Genomic DNA, 14,646 nt, shown 5'->3' on the forward strand with positions numbered 1-14,646 from the left:
GATGCCGGCCCATCACAGATGTGCTCCTTGATGATCTTCTCAAAGAGTTTCCCCAGGATTGAGGTAAGACTGACGGGCCTATAGTTGCCCGGGTCCTCCCTCCTCCCTTTCTTAAAGATGGGGACCACATTGGCTATCTTCCAATCATCTGGCACCTGGCCTGAGCACCACGAGCGCTCATAAAGCCATGCCAAGGGCCCAGCAATAACCCCTGCTAGCTCCCTCAACACCCTGGGGTGGAGAGCATCTGGACCTGCTGACTTGAATATGTCCAGCCCCTCCAGAAGCACTCTAACCCAGTCCTCCTCAACCTTAGGTCTTGAGACGTTCCCCTCGAGTCCGTCTTGAAACACGGTGGTGGAGTCCCGGTCCCTGCACAAGAAAATGGAAGTGAAGAATTTGTTAAAGAGGTCTGCCTTCTCCTCTGGCGCAACCACCAGATTGCCCAGCGCATCTTGCAGGGGCCCCACATTTCCTGGTGCCTTCTTCATCCTCCCTATATATTTGAAAAAGGACTTTTTATTATCTTTGATCTTGGACGTCAGTCCTAGCTCTATGTCCGCCTTAGCTTTCCTAACAGCCCCCCTACAGGCCCGAGCAGTGGAGGTATAGTTTTCTTTGGAGATAGCACCCCCTTCCACCAGGTGTACGCCGACTTTGACAACCAGGCATTCCCGGAATTAGGTTTAGTTGCTTATAGTGTAGCATTTTAGTAGGCCTTAATACTTCCCAATACAATACTTAATTAAGTATTAGCATAGGAGAAGTAGTATGGGACATAAACCAGAACTAAGTCCCCCAGTGCAAATATATGATGAAGATGTTACTAATGTACCTGAGGTATACCAGGGGAATGAAAGGTCAGCTGCAGAGGATGTGGGCTTCATGGTCTGTCATAAATATATAGGCATATTGGAACCAGCACAGAGCTATCTTGGGCCAGGCCAAGCAGTGCTGCACTGTGTGGGGGACACAGGCAAAGGGAGCCTGAGGACCCAGAGCAACCTATAAGTAGTCAGGGAGTCCAGACAAGGGCAATCAGAAGTGGTGCCCCAAGACATGTTGGACTAAGTCTATTACCCTAGTAAGGGGGCTCAGCCCACACCAAGGCATTGGTGCCCTGCCTGGCCAATGAGCCCGAGTGATTTGAGTTTAGTGCTTTTGAGTTTCCTTCTAGTCCTTTAAAGAAGAGGCACAGGTACTTCCCCACATGAGTCCAATCCTCATGCAGCACCAGGAAGGGAGCAAACCAAGTAGAAATTTGACTCATCATCAAGATCTGACAACAACACCCGAGTGGAAAGGGGTGGGGTATACGGGAGGAAGAAACCCACAGAAGCACAACACAGACCTGACTGCACTAAGTCCACCAAGCGACCACAGGTACCACCTCCCCATAATGAAATACTCAGCTTATAGGAACAGCAAGTTGTGGTAGGCAAGAGGAGGAAAGTGCCCTGCTACCAGGTGAAAAAAAAAAAAAAAAAAAAAGATGCACCTCTCAGCAGCAGCTTTCCGGACATGAACCTGTCACAGGAGAGTTTTAAGGTGGGATTTGAGGTAGACTAAGGAGATAGCTTGGCAGATGTTTATAAGGGGCAAACAAGGGACAGCATGAAAAAAAACCCATGAAGACAACAAGGGGGAGCCGGAGAAGGTGGGCAAAGGCTCAGTCCTGAGTGAGAGATCATAAGAAGGGTGCGGATAGGCATAAATGGGCTTTGGAAGTGAAAGCAAGTAGTTTGTTTGGTGTGATAGACAAGAAGCAGCCAGGGGTTGGGTCTGGGGTGGGTTTTTCCCAGCTGTGCCTGCTGAAGCAATTCCATTTTGTAAAAAGAATTGCATTCCTTGGGCTACAAGGAGGATATCATGCATTCAATTTTTTCATGAAAAACGGTGGAAAGTATTCGGCCCAAGGAAATGGGAAAATGTCTGAAATCTCAAACTTCCATGAGTCTGAAAAACAACTGTTCTCTCACCACCTCTCTTCTCTTTATAGTCTTCAAAGGAAAAAGAAGGCTTACTATTATGTTTTACCATTGGACTGGGATTTGAAAGTCCTGGGTTTAAGAACTGGTTCTGCCATAGGCACTGTGAATCCCTGAATTTCTCTGAGTTTCTGTTCTCTACCTGTAAAAATGGAAATTAAGTTCTCTTTATCCACCATACGTCTTGTCTATTTAGTTTGGGACCTTCTCCTGTTGTGTGCCTGTACGTTAGGGCCATGAACATGAGGAGGCCTTCTGGAAACTACTGTAGTGCAAATATTAGTGTTGCATGATCTGCACTGAATTTTAAGTAAAAGTACCAAGAAGCTTGGAGTTGGGAAATGCAACAATCTACTGAGCCAGCCATATTGAAGATGAATCAGTTCTTTTCAAATTTCTTAGTTGTTATAGTTTTCTTTTTCACTTAAAGAAAAACCTGGGAGAGTTGGAGAACTAACAGAAAACCCATTTCTTTGCAACATCTCTGACACTGTGGCATTGGTGACACGTAGTGGGTGTGGGTATACGTGCACCCCACCATGACACTGCCGGCAGTGTCTGTGGATGGTCACCGACCACTGGTCAGTGCTCACTACCCACCCCTCCCCCCAGGTGCGGACAGCGTTGCGGCTGCCTGTGGCAGCTCCCCAGTTGCCTCCACCATGCTCCCACCACCGCCTGTGGGAGTTCGCCATGCCTAGCCAGCCTCCAGGGGCACACGGTGTTCATGCTCTGTGGTCTGGAATAAATCAGAGAAAAGTCGTGCTACTTGTGGCCTACAACAGGGTTTCTGCCTGAGACCTTGACTCCGGACAGCACTTAAGCATGTGCTTAAGTCACTTGGATTCCTGACTTATTCAGAAGTTTGAAGGCCTCCCGAGTAGGAATGCTTTCCTGGATCAGCATGAGGGGTGGTGGTGACATGAAAAGGAGCTTAGCAACAGATTTTGCTCCTTCTGAACATGAGCAAAATGTGGCTTTATCTGCTATCATCTAATGCCTGCTACTGACTATAGCATACCTCCTAGCTGATGCTATTTCCGTAATTTGTAGAGTTGGTAAGTTATCTGGGTCCAATTTGGAATGGTGTCTCAACTGCTGTGGAAGGTTTTTTTCCTCCCACTATTTTTACAAATGGTGTAATAATCTAAATAACTCATCTATACTAATACAGGTCAGACATCAATGATATTAATAGCATGTATAATGGAGGAATGGTAGACAGATGTTCAAGTTAAAATTGAGATAGCACATCTACAATACAAGTGCCTGCTTTAAATTACTTTAAAATTTGGAATAATTTTTTTCCAGGCTCAAATATGACATGATGATTTTTTTGGTTGAATGTTAATATTTTCTTTTTTGGTTGGTTGTAAAATAGAACAACATTTTGTTTTCTTCTTTCCAGATTCTCATTTGTTCTTGGATAACTCAAGAACAGCTTTTGTTGTTCAAAATCAAATTTGGTAAGTGATTAGTCCTTAATAAAGGCTGTAGCTTTGCAAATGCAAGATGCTGAATTTAAAATGTGCTAAAGTGCATCAGTTTGGTAATGTCCAGATCATCATGAAAATAAAAAGCCAGTTGACTTTGATTATTTAGTTTGATGTTTAATTAATGTTTTTCAAGACATTTTTTTCAAATGATTTTGCTAAATCAATTAGAGCAGTTGCCATTAGTGATCACTTTAGTCCAGGTGGTAAGACAGTTCTCTCAGTATAATGCTATTTTTCCATGTTCATAATTTTCAAAAAAAAACCCTCTCAATTTTTGATCTGACACTTGATTTTTGGCAACCTGTCTGAAGATGGACTTTTAAAAAAATAACTTTGGGAAACAGGGAGCTAGGGAATATTAGCTTCTTCCCTGCGTACATCCAAGAGTAAAATCTTTTAATATCTTTTGAATAGTCTAGTCATTCATTCTGAAAAGAGCTACAGCAAAAGTGGCTGATACTTGAAATCTGAAACTTGGCTTAGAATATGTGCCCTGATCCAAAGCCTAGTGATATTAATGGAAAGATTCCAATTACCTTCAGCCATGGCTCAGGACTACAGTCTCTAATGTGGTAGTTGCCTTTTCATGTTTGAAACAAAAATTATTTGATTCAAAGACATGATGTTTTAACAACGTCTTTGTTCATGTCCAGACATTGGCATGTTATGCGCTTACATGTTCTGAGCCTGCATGTTCATTCTCTATGCAGAAGTAGTATGTATTATTACTGCATGTAGTATTACTGGAATAGACATTTATAGTGACAGAGATATTGCTTTGCAGAAAGGAAATAAGCTACAGTGGCACTGTCTATATCAGAGATTGTGCCAATTTACTTCTACTTGTAAAACAACTATACAACTCTAAACCAGTGGTGCCAAACCTTTTGACCCTTTTCTTGCTTATTATTATGGTTGTGAAATGTATACCATAAAACATATACAAGACACGACATTGCAGCTCTACATATTGATGCTATTATGGAAACCGTAATTTTTTGCATTTACTGGCTCACTGATTTAAACCAAGTAGCCTTAATGTTCAATTAAAATAGGTCTCTCTACTTATTACAATAAGTATGCATGGAATAAACAGAGTTTAAATTTAGGAAGCCCTAAAAAATATTCATTTACTTCTTGATAAATACACTTACTAATGCACCTAGAAAATGGAGAAGATTGAGTCTTTCAAGATAAACCATTGTGCTACATCCAGTAAGCAAATATCAAAGGCAGCTCAAATGAGGCATCTTAGTTCATACCTTTTCCACAGAGAAATGTTTAACTTAAACTGATCAATATTAGGGAAAAGGACGCAGGCATTATAAAGAGGCCCCTACCTAAGTTCCAGTAATGTTATTAGGCACAGATTTTTTTTTACTGGACAAACTGTATAGTTGGGAGGAATATAGATAAGCTTTCAGGTACCAAATGCCCTTCCCCAGGTCTCTGAGAAAAAAAAAAAAAAAGCAGACACAGCTTGAGCTAAACTGTAGATAGCCTGTTCCTTTAACATTTTTTCCTGAACCATCACGGCTACATCACCCCAATACTACCACAGTAATGCTACCATAATAAGCATCTCTAACTTGATATTGAGACACTGCCATTATAACAACTATATCACACCCTCCTCCCCCTTGTTAACATATTCTATAGAATCATTAATAATCAACGGTGGTCATTTCAGATTTTCATAACACGAGTAAAGAAAACCATCTTTTTATTATTTATGTCTTAGAAAATTGGCATTCTTCTGTAGCATTTTACACATTTGTAATGCAAATGATACAGTTTATGATTTTGGAGAGTAATTGCAAGTGATCAAACTGAGATCAATTCTAGCTCTTACCTTCATCATTTTTTGATTACAGAAAAATAATAGAGCAATCTTTTGTGGCAAAGAACTTAGAAAGACCCCAACAGGTCAGAATGTTTTGACACTATGAATCCTTATTTGAAATCTCTGGGTTTATCTTGTGAATCATATGTAGGTGGTTGAACATAGTGCTAATATTGTATGGTACCCATGACACCCTTAAAAGGATCTCACAACATCCTGGTTGGGAATCACTGCCATAGACTAACTTTGGATTTAAAATGGGGTTTGAAAGGAAGATGCCTGCTCTAATTAAGAAAGTAATGAAACATTGTTTTAAGTATTTAGTTTTAATATAAATATACAGGTTTGTAGCTACCTGGATGGAATTTGAAAGAAAGAGCATGTAACAGGGTGCTAGGGACTCCTGTTAGTTCAAATGAGAAGCTGCAGCAGGGATGTCCACAGGTAGGGGAAGACTGCACATCATGGGCTGGCTGCAGGGGAGTAGGCAGCCAGGGACCCATAGGTTGCAAGGGCCTATTGTGGGGCTAGCTGCCTAGCAGTAGGGGAGTAGGGCAGAGCCATGGTTAGGCAGCAAAGGCACTGGCAGTAAGCTGCCCTGGAGGTGGAGGGGCGCATTTGTGGCCAGTCAAGGGAGAGCACCTGACCAGAAGAGGAGAAGCCAGGGGATATAGGCCTGAGCTCTGGAGGCAGAGTGGCAATGCAGCCCTGAACGTGGCAGGGAAAAGAGCTCCTGCTAACTCAGGCTGGTGAGGACAGACAGCTGCAAGCCATGGCAGGTACTCATGAGGCTGAGAGAGCCAGGAAGTGGGAACGTGGCTTGGCAATAGGATGATGGCCCAGAAGGAAAGTGTTTGAGTTTAAAGTGGTTGCTTGGGTTTTTGTTCTAGTTTATGCTGGAGGACTGGATATGGTTGGAGGGGTGGAAAAAGGAGGCCACAGGGGTGTTTGAGTGGCATGCTAAGTTTTGAGCACAAGACAAAAATCAGGTTGAGGCCAAGAAGGCCAGGGCCTGAACTTGACAGTAGGGGGACAAAAGTGGCCTGAGGCCAAGAGGGCTGGAGTCTGAGCCCAGAGAGGGCAATGCAGATAGCCAGGGCCAACAAGAGGCTGGGACTGAAAGGCCAGGCCAAAGCCACTGGGCTGAGGCTAGCAATCGACAGCCAGAGTAACCTGTAAGCTAAGGCTAAGAAGGCCAAAGCCTATACAAGGGAGTAACTGGCAACAGAGTGATATCTGCGAGGCATGGGAGTGGCTGTAGGGGCAGAAGAAGGTCACAAATAGCCCTTAAGGCAACTGGTGTCTTGGGGCACAGACAGGGTGAGGAGGGCCCCGTTAAGCGCTTGAGGGGCAGGACTGGAATCATCAGGGTCTGGGAGGGATCCACTAGCCGAAACAGGGTAGGGCTCACTCAGGGACCCTGGGGCAGCCTCCTTTCTCCAACCAAAAACAATTCCTTCAAGGCGTGGCAAGCAAGAGGAAAAGGGAGGGTGCTGGAGGAGTCAGAGTGAGGCAGGAGCTATGCAGCCACTGGGGGCATCAAGGCTGCTCCTGGGACCCAGTCCTGTCACACAGCACAAGTTGCAGATGGCAGAGGCAGATCCAGCAGTGCTAGGGTGGGGGGGGGGGGGGGGGGGGGGAGGCGGTCATAGCCCCCTTCAGCTGTGCACCACATGTGCACTGCACTCTCTGAGCTCACTGGGTTGTCAGGGGAATTGCTGCCAGAGCCTGTGTTGGTGCAGCTCTAACCCAGGGAGAGGGCAGGATGTGAATACTGACATGCTCGCCCCACTTTCCCCTGCTACTAAATTCAGTGGCAGGCAAGAGAATTTGAGGGGTGTAAGTGGCAGCAGTGTTCATTCCCTGGGTTTCAGAGCCACACTGAATAGTCAGTGCGCTCACTGTTTATATGCTACACAGCTAAAGATCTGTTTGGCCACATTCACCACCCCACACCCTGGATCTGTCCATGGCAGGAAGGAACACATTGTCAGAGGCACCAGGAAGCTGAACTGTGTATAGATGTTGCAACTGAAATTTTACATGTAAAAAAGTTATCTTAATAAAGAATCAGTTTGCTTTTACAAGCATGGAGTATTTTCACGTTATTACTGAAGCCACAGCATGTGGAACAAAGGTAATGGAATTTCACTCACTTAAAAAGAACAGCATCAGAAGACAGTTTCGCCTGATTGTTGCAGTCACAAGGGAATAGCATGTCACCTGTTTTTCAGATTTAAAAAAAAAAAAAAAATCAGAGGGAAATACAATACTATTTAAGTAAACATTGTTCACGCAACATACTGCACACTCTCCGACTGTACAACAAAACAGCACATGAAACAAATTTCTTGATAGATTTAAGTGTTATTGCTTTTCACATGAACTGTAGTTTTGTTTCCTAGAGAAAAAGAAGTCCTCTTGATGAGCATTTGACAGCTAATCTATCTTCTGTCTAAGAACTCTAGAGATCATTTTATCTTGTATTTGTGTCAAAAAAAAATCCACAAGTAAATTTCATATAAAATGTGAAATCTCCTCTTTACCTCTCTCCTTGCAAGAGTTAAAACATTATAGGTTGAAATCTCAATTTCTACAAAAATATATTTAAAAAATAATTGTAAACTGTTTTGGACAATGATCATGACTATATCAATAAATCAAAATGACTGCTCTAAATAAATAATTTTACTACTACTACTACTACATGTTATCACTAAAATAGTCAGAAATGAACAGATTAATTTGCTATAGCTCTGATCCTGAAAAGACTTCTGCATGCATTTAACTTTAAGATGTAAGTTGTCCCAATTAAATGACTGGACTACTCTCCTGCTTAAAGTTAAGCACATGCAGAAATTTTATGCAGCACAGCCATAAAATACCCTATTAAAAATATTCTGCAATGTGCAACAGCTAAAAAGCAAAGGAAAGAAGGACACTTCCACTGCCCTACCACTGCAGCATCAAGAAATGAGGTTAAAATTAGAGGTGCACCTCTGCCCTCTACACTGACACACATGCGTACATCAGTCCAATATCAGAGCGGCACCGACGTAACGAAAGTTGACTGTGTTGGAAATTGGCTTTTTTTGACTGATGTGGCCAATAATTTGACCAATAAATGCCCTGTGCATGTGCACAGCCACAGAGCAGCATGTAGGTAGTGAGGAGCACACCCCAGAAGCTTGGAGAAATGCATCCAGCTGGTAAGTCTGTTGTGGTGGAAGGGGAAGGGAGAGGGGCAGGAAAGGGACATGGGGCAGGCAGATTGAGGCCCCCACAGTGACAGGAGTCCGGCTGGGGCTGCCCAGTTGGAGCAGGGCAGGGCAGGGTGTGGGATGGAGCAACAGCTTGTCTGGGTGTCCACCCAAGGAGGGCATGAGCTGCATGTGCCCCTGGATCTGCATTAAGCAGAACAGGCTGCCACTGTGGGCTGGGGCTGTGCTGGGCTCTTCCCAGTGGAGGCTGGGCAGTGGCACTGGAAGGGAGGTTGTGGGGGGGCTACGGCAAATTTTGGGGTGGCTGCAGTCCCCCCCTGTGATCCCCTGTCAGTGCCGCTACAGCCTGCCCCAAGCGCAGCCTGCCTCAGCCCCACGACAGGAAGAGCCCAGCAGAGCTCTGACCCAAGCCCACAGTAGCAGCCCGCCCCATGCAGATCCAGACACACATACCCTGCCATGCCCTCCCAGGGTGTGCACAGTGACAGGAGCTGCCCCTTCTCCCTGTGCTTCCCTGGACGAGCTGTGGCTCCATCCCATGCCTTACCCCAGTTGGGCAGCACCTGCCCCAACCCCACTCCCTCCCTCCCTCCCTCCCTCACAGGGGCCTCGATCTGCCAGCCCCCACATCCCTTCCCTTCCCCTGCCCCTTCCACTTACCAGTCAGTCACTGCTCTTCAAGCTGCTGGATTGCATATAGGAAATCAGATCAGAATCAGCAGATATGCCTGCTTAAAAATTGGCTATCGGTATCAGCCCCAAAAATCTCTATTGGTGCATTCCTAGTTAAAATATGATCCATGATGACCATGCCCTGTGCTATAGAGGATGGCAAAAAATCCTAATGGCCTGAACATCCTGTTGATCAGTTTGACCCTGAGCACATGAGCAAATCCATCCAGATGGGTACTTGGTACCTTCTAATTACTCACAGGAGCACCAACGCACCCCAGCTCAAGTCCCACCTCCAGCTGGGGCCAACATTTGATTATTCAGAGAAAGATAACTTCTCCCATTCCCAGAAGCAAATAATGCATTCTTGGATGAGGGTAGAGGGTTCTTTCTGGTCCCTTCAAGTGACAGGCAGAAATGCTGAAGCATGAAATTTCCAGAAACCTCTCACAGAAACTAACTTTCGTTTCCATCCCTTCACCAGAATATCAAATAAACCCACATATGACACATACATATTACTATACCAAGTGCACCAGTAGCCTATCATATACTATACTTCCCATAAACTTATTGCTTCATCTTGAAGTAATTCAGGTTTGGTTTTTTTCAGAAGACTTTTCCAAAACTTCACTCCTCTGATTATTAAAAAACCTTCCAACGTCTAGTCTAAATTTGTTCAATGACCAGCTTGTACTCACAGTTGATCTTGTGCCATTTTATATTCTTTAACTGAAGCAGCCCTTCTCCCTCCCTCCTTAATGCTCAGCCCCAAGTGGATTTGTAAAAAAGGAGTCATAATGCCCTTCAAACTTCATTTTGCTAAGTGAAGCAAGCCATGCCCATACAGTAGACTTTCCATTCCAACTCTCTTGGTATCCCTCCCTACCTTTACCTGTTCCAGAAACAGGTTTCTAGCTTCTTGATGTAGACGTCTGCTTATTTGAGTGTCCTCTCTACTGCCTCTGTGTATTGTCTGTCAGGGTTTCCGTTTTACATTGACATTTGCCTTTTAAGGTTTTTTTGTTCCTTTATTCTTTCTTCTGTTTTATAAATTACTAGCCAATTGCCCATCATGAATGATAGAGTGTTTAAGGAAGTATTTACATGACCTTCGCTCCTCCCCGCACTTTGGAGCCAGCCATGTATACAGCCCTTCCGGCACCACCACTTCCTCTTCTGGCACAGTGGCTCCCTCCCCACCACTGCTGCCGCCCCTGCCTCCTCTCACAGAGCAGCAGGGCTTCCCTCCACCTGAGGGGGTGGTAGCAGCTCCCTACCTCCCACCCACCCTTCTGCCTCTGCTTCCTCCCACAGAGCAGTGGGGCTTCCCTCTACCTGAGGCAGCAGCGGTAGCAGCAGCAGCTCACTCCCCTGCTACCTCCGCCTCCTCCTGCAGAGCAGTGGGGCTTCCCTCTGCCAGAGGTGGTGGTGGTGGTGGTGGCTCCTCCCTCCCCCCTCCGCTCCTCTCACAGTGCAGTGGGGCCCCTACCTCCCTGCCTGAGGAGGCAGAGCCCTCGCAGCCAACCACTGCCAGCCCTCTCGGCAGTGCATGCACAGTTGCCCAAAAGTGTTGCGGACTGACAGACACAGATAGACCAACTAAGCCCTTTATTTTATTAGAATTCTGTTCTTTGATTGCAAACCACCCTGAGCCTCTGCTGGGAAGGACAGCATATAAATCAAATAAACAGTATTGTGCTCAGATTCCTAGGTGGTGCCAAAGCATTTTAATTCTACCTGCTGACTGTGGCCCATTTTTGGAGCACTGTACAACAAGTAGGCCATAACTTGTAAAATTCATCTTCAGTTGCCTGACCACAGTGCTCCTTTAGGGCTGGTTCCTCACATGAGATTTTCTTTTCTTTTCGAAAGCCTATTCCTGGGGCTCTGACCTTTCCCACCCAGCATCACCGTGTGTTAACTCTCTCCAGGGTTTGCAGACTTCTGACAGATGTATGAAAAGATCACAACCTTTTGCTAATGTAGCTATGCCAGCAAAATCCCTAGTGTTTGAGGCAGCTGTGCTGACAGAAGAGGATGTTTGCCAGCTTACCTTATGTTGTTCAGGGACATGGCGTAGCTTCACTGGCAGAAAACCTCTTCTCTTGGCATACAGTGTGTTTTTTGCTCAGGGGCTCTGCCGACTCAGCTATGCCAAGATAGCTGTAGCAGCAGAGGGTCTGTAGCACAAACCCTTACATTGCTACTTATCAGTGTTGCTGGAATGGCTGCACAACCTAGCTGGAATCAAATTGGTCATTGATGCACATTTGCAAATACAGTAGTCAAAGGGCTGGTAGTTGCCTACTGCAGTGTAGGTAAATTGTGTGTCTTTGGTTCTACTAAAGTTAAACTGCAGATATCCTCCTCTTCATTGGAGGATTGATGTCCTCAATCAATATGTACTGCAGCCTCTTCTTTTCTAAGGGTAGCTATGCCAGCAGAACAAAAACTGATTCTGCTTCACACACCCCTTATGCTATTGCCCATTGACTTGGCATTTTTTCTTCTCTTTACCTTATACATTGCTTTTCACAGTAAATAAATTGGACGATGGAGCCCTCATTCTGTCTGTTTTTTCCAGAGTTCCTTTAGCCTCACCATGCTGACCTTTTCTTTAGTAGTACTTCTCTTTTTTTTTTTTTTTCCTTCATCATTTCTCTGGTCAGTTCAGCTACCCTTGGTATTTGAAGATATTTCCTTTGAAGCAGAAGTTCCCAAACTAAGGGTCACAACTAAAACTAGCATTGCAGCAGTTACAAGTGGGGAATCACAAGCCCCAAGGAACCTATAGTTCCTCTGAGCACCCTCATACAGCCCTGGTTTAGGTCTTGATAAGGAGTAAGAGGAAGCACACTGACAGTTACCATGTAACAGCTGAGATGCTGTGACAGGGGGCCACTGAGAGGCCAGTTGAACTTTGGCCTGCCCGCCTGTCTAGGGCAGTCTGCCCTCATTCACCTTCCACATCTTGCTGTAACATTAAATTATTGTAAAGTGCAGGAGGCTGCCCATTTAATGCCCTGATGCCTGGGGCATTGTACACAGCTCTGACCTTCCTTACACCATGTCCCATGCCTTGCAGATGGCATCACCAGTTGGTAACAGCTCTGGCCCAAGGCCGGGCTAAACTCTTCCCCTTGCTGAGCCTCTAGCATTCAACTCTCACAGTCCACCCCCTCTCACAGGGACTCATTCACACTGCCAACTCTCACTGGGCTTCATTCATACTGCCCCTCACTGGGCAACTCTCAACCCACCACAGATCCATGCAGCCCCTTCAAGCCCCACTTGGGCCCTACTCTAAGCAGCCTTTCAGGCTTTCCTACTCACACTGGCCGGCTCACAGGCAGTCCTTCAGACCCTGTGGCCTTATGCCTTACAATGCGCTGAACTCAGCCACTAGCCCCTCTCCAAGCAACTTGCTCATGTTGTCACTGTTCTGGGGGCTGGTCCATGTGTAGCCCTTCAGATTGCACGGGCAACCCTACTCTACACACCCCCTGGTGCAGCCCTTGAGGTCTGCCTGTGCAGACCCTGCTCTACACCCTTCACACACAGCCCTTCAAGCATCACTGTACACCCTATTCTTTGCAGGACTCTACACATACTTCCCCCTCACTGGGGCCTTTTTCTGCCCCCTTACTGGGGCCAACTCTATGCCCCCTCACTGGGGCTTGAGGTCTTACACCACATCAGCTCACGTGTCCACAAATGTGTCTGGCTGCACTGCCTATCCCTGCTCTCAAATTACCCACTGGGTAGTGGGAGTTGGTGTTATAAGGTTCTCCTACCCACCTGTCACTGGGGAGGCAACTGGCCTGGAAGTTCTGGGGAACTACCCCACCATGGGCAGTCCCACCAGGCCATCCATCCCTAGCAGGGTGTAGTTTTCAATCATGCCCCAGGACCAGGAGCCTCCTGCCATCCCCATAGCTTCTGCCCTTACCTCCAAGGATGCTCTGAGCAGCGGCTGAGCTGGGTGGTGTTCTTCTGCCAGCAGCAGACTGCTGGCTCAGCCCTGAGGGCCTGTGTTAAGATGGAGGCTGCTCAGCACCCTCCTCCAATCACACGGCCCTCTTGCAGCCATGTGACTGCCTCATCAGGACTGGCCTGCACCTGCCAGCTGCCCTGCTGTCACTCTAAGCCCTTAAAGTGGCAGGCACCAAAGGTGCTGTGCCACAGATGCATTAAGTCAGAGGCAGCTGTGACACCCGGGGAAGTACAAGCTGCCACAGTGGTGATCATAGTGGTGTGATCAGCCACCATTGCAGTCGCAGCTATTTTTGTGCCTCCCGCACCCCCACACACAGAAAGATAGTACCCAAGGTTACCCTCTCCTCCCAGTTATGCTACTGCATTACGTTCACACCCTATGTTAACTGTGGCCACAGGAATGTTTACCATGGAGAAGATGAGGTGTGGCAAACTCTGTTGCAGACTCACCTAGAGTAATGTGTCCAGCTTTGGGTATTGCACTTCAAAACACAGACAAATTAGGAAGCATCCAGCAGAAAGCAACAGAACTGATTAGAGGTCTAGGAAACATGCCTGACAAAGGAAAGTTGAAAGAACTGGGATTAGTCTACAGAAGAGAAGGTTGAGGGGAGATCTTATAACAACGCTTCATGGATCTGAAGACTATTATATAGAAGAGGGTGGTAGACAATTGTCTAGTGGCAGGAGACAGGACAATAGCAAAAATCTTAAGTAGTAAGAAGGGAAATTTAGGTTGGACTTTAGGAAGAATTTTCTAACTATGAGGATATTTGAACACTGGAATAGATTACCTAGAGAGGTTGTGGACTCTTCATCCACATAAGTTTTTAAAAGTAGGTTAGATAAGCACTCGGATGAGAATCTTGGCTAGGATGATCCTGCCCAGGTGCTTAGACTAGATGACCTCCTGAGGTCCCTTCCAGCCTGGTTTTTCTATGATTCTAGGTCCACACTCTGTAAATTGTGAGTATGGGAATGGTTACCACAGAGAAATTGAGGCGCAGTAAGCCCCTACTCCCTATTAATTGCAGGATGCACTGCACTTCTCTCTGTGGTAATTGTCACTATGCTCACAATTACCCCATGGTGGGTGCACTTACACATGCAATTAGCACAGCTGAATTCATTGCTCCTAGGCACAGTATTTAAATGTGTGCCCAGGACCACAGCACTTTGAATTGGGGCAGTGCAGCTCCAGGGAGGTTCAGGGGGTCAGCCTACCAATGTAGAGCTGCTCCATCATGGCTCAGCTGGGACTGGCTGGGGCATGAGGGTGCTACAGGGTGGGGCTAGCTAGCGGGCATCTGCACTGTAGCACCCTCATGCCCCAGCCAACCCCAGTCACCATTTACATATGCATTGCAGCACACTAAACTCCACCGTTGAATAGTTCTTGTGTCAGGCAGTACTATCCTATGGCAGAG

General features: G+C 46.1%; 1 long non-coding RNA gene across 2 annotated transcripts in view; it reads right to left on the bottom strand.

Moving 5' to 3' along the window:
• Positions 1–13,245, bottom strand: part of LOC102371878 — a 16,634-nt gene extending 3,389 nt beyond the window's left edge. Inside the window, exons 1-3 of one of the 2 annotated variants that reach the window (XR_001359190.1) lie at positions 13,173–13,245; positions 7,484–7,550; positions 336–372 (exon numbers count right to left, since the gene is read on the bottom strand). This is a non-coding gene — a long non-coding RNA (uncharacterized LOC102371878). Of the gene's footprint in view, positions 1–335; positions 373–7,483; positions 7,551–13,172 lie in introns of those variants that run through there. The other variant, XR_325480.1, reaches the window with a different exon arrangement.
• Positions 13,246–14,646: the final 1,401 nt, after the last annotated feature.

The sequence above is a fragment of the Alligator sinensis genome, unplaced genomic scaffold (genome assembly GCF_000455745.1).
Source record: "Alligator sinensis unplaced genomic scaffold, ASM45574v1 scaffold244_3, whole genome shotgun sequence".
Taxonomy (NCBI): Eukaryota; Metazoa; Chordata; order Crocodylia; family Alligatoridae; genus Alligator; species Alligator sinensis.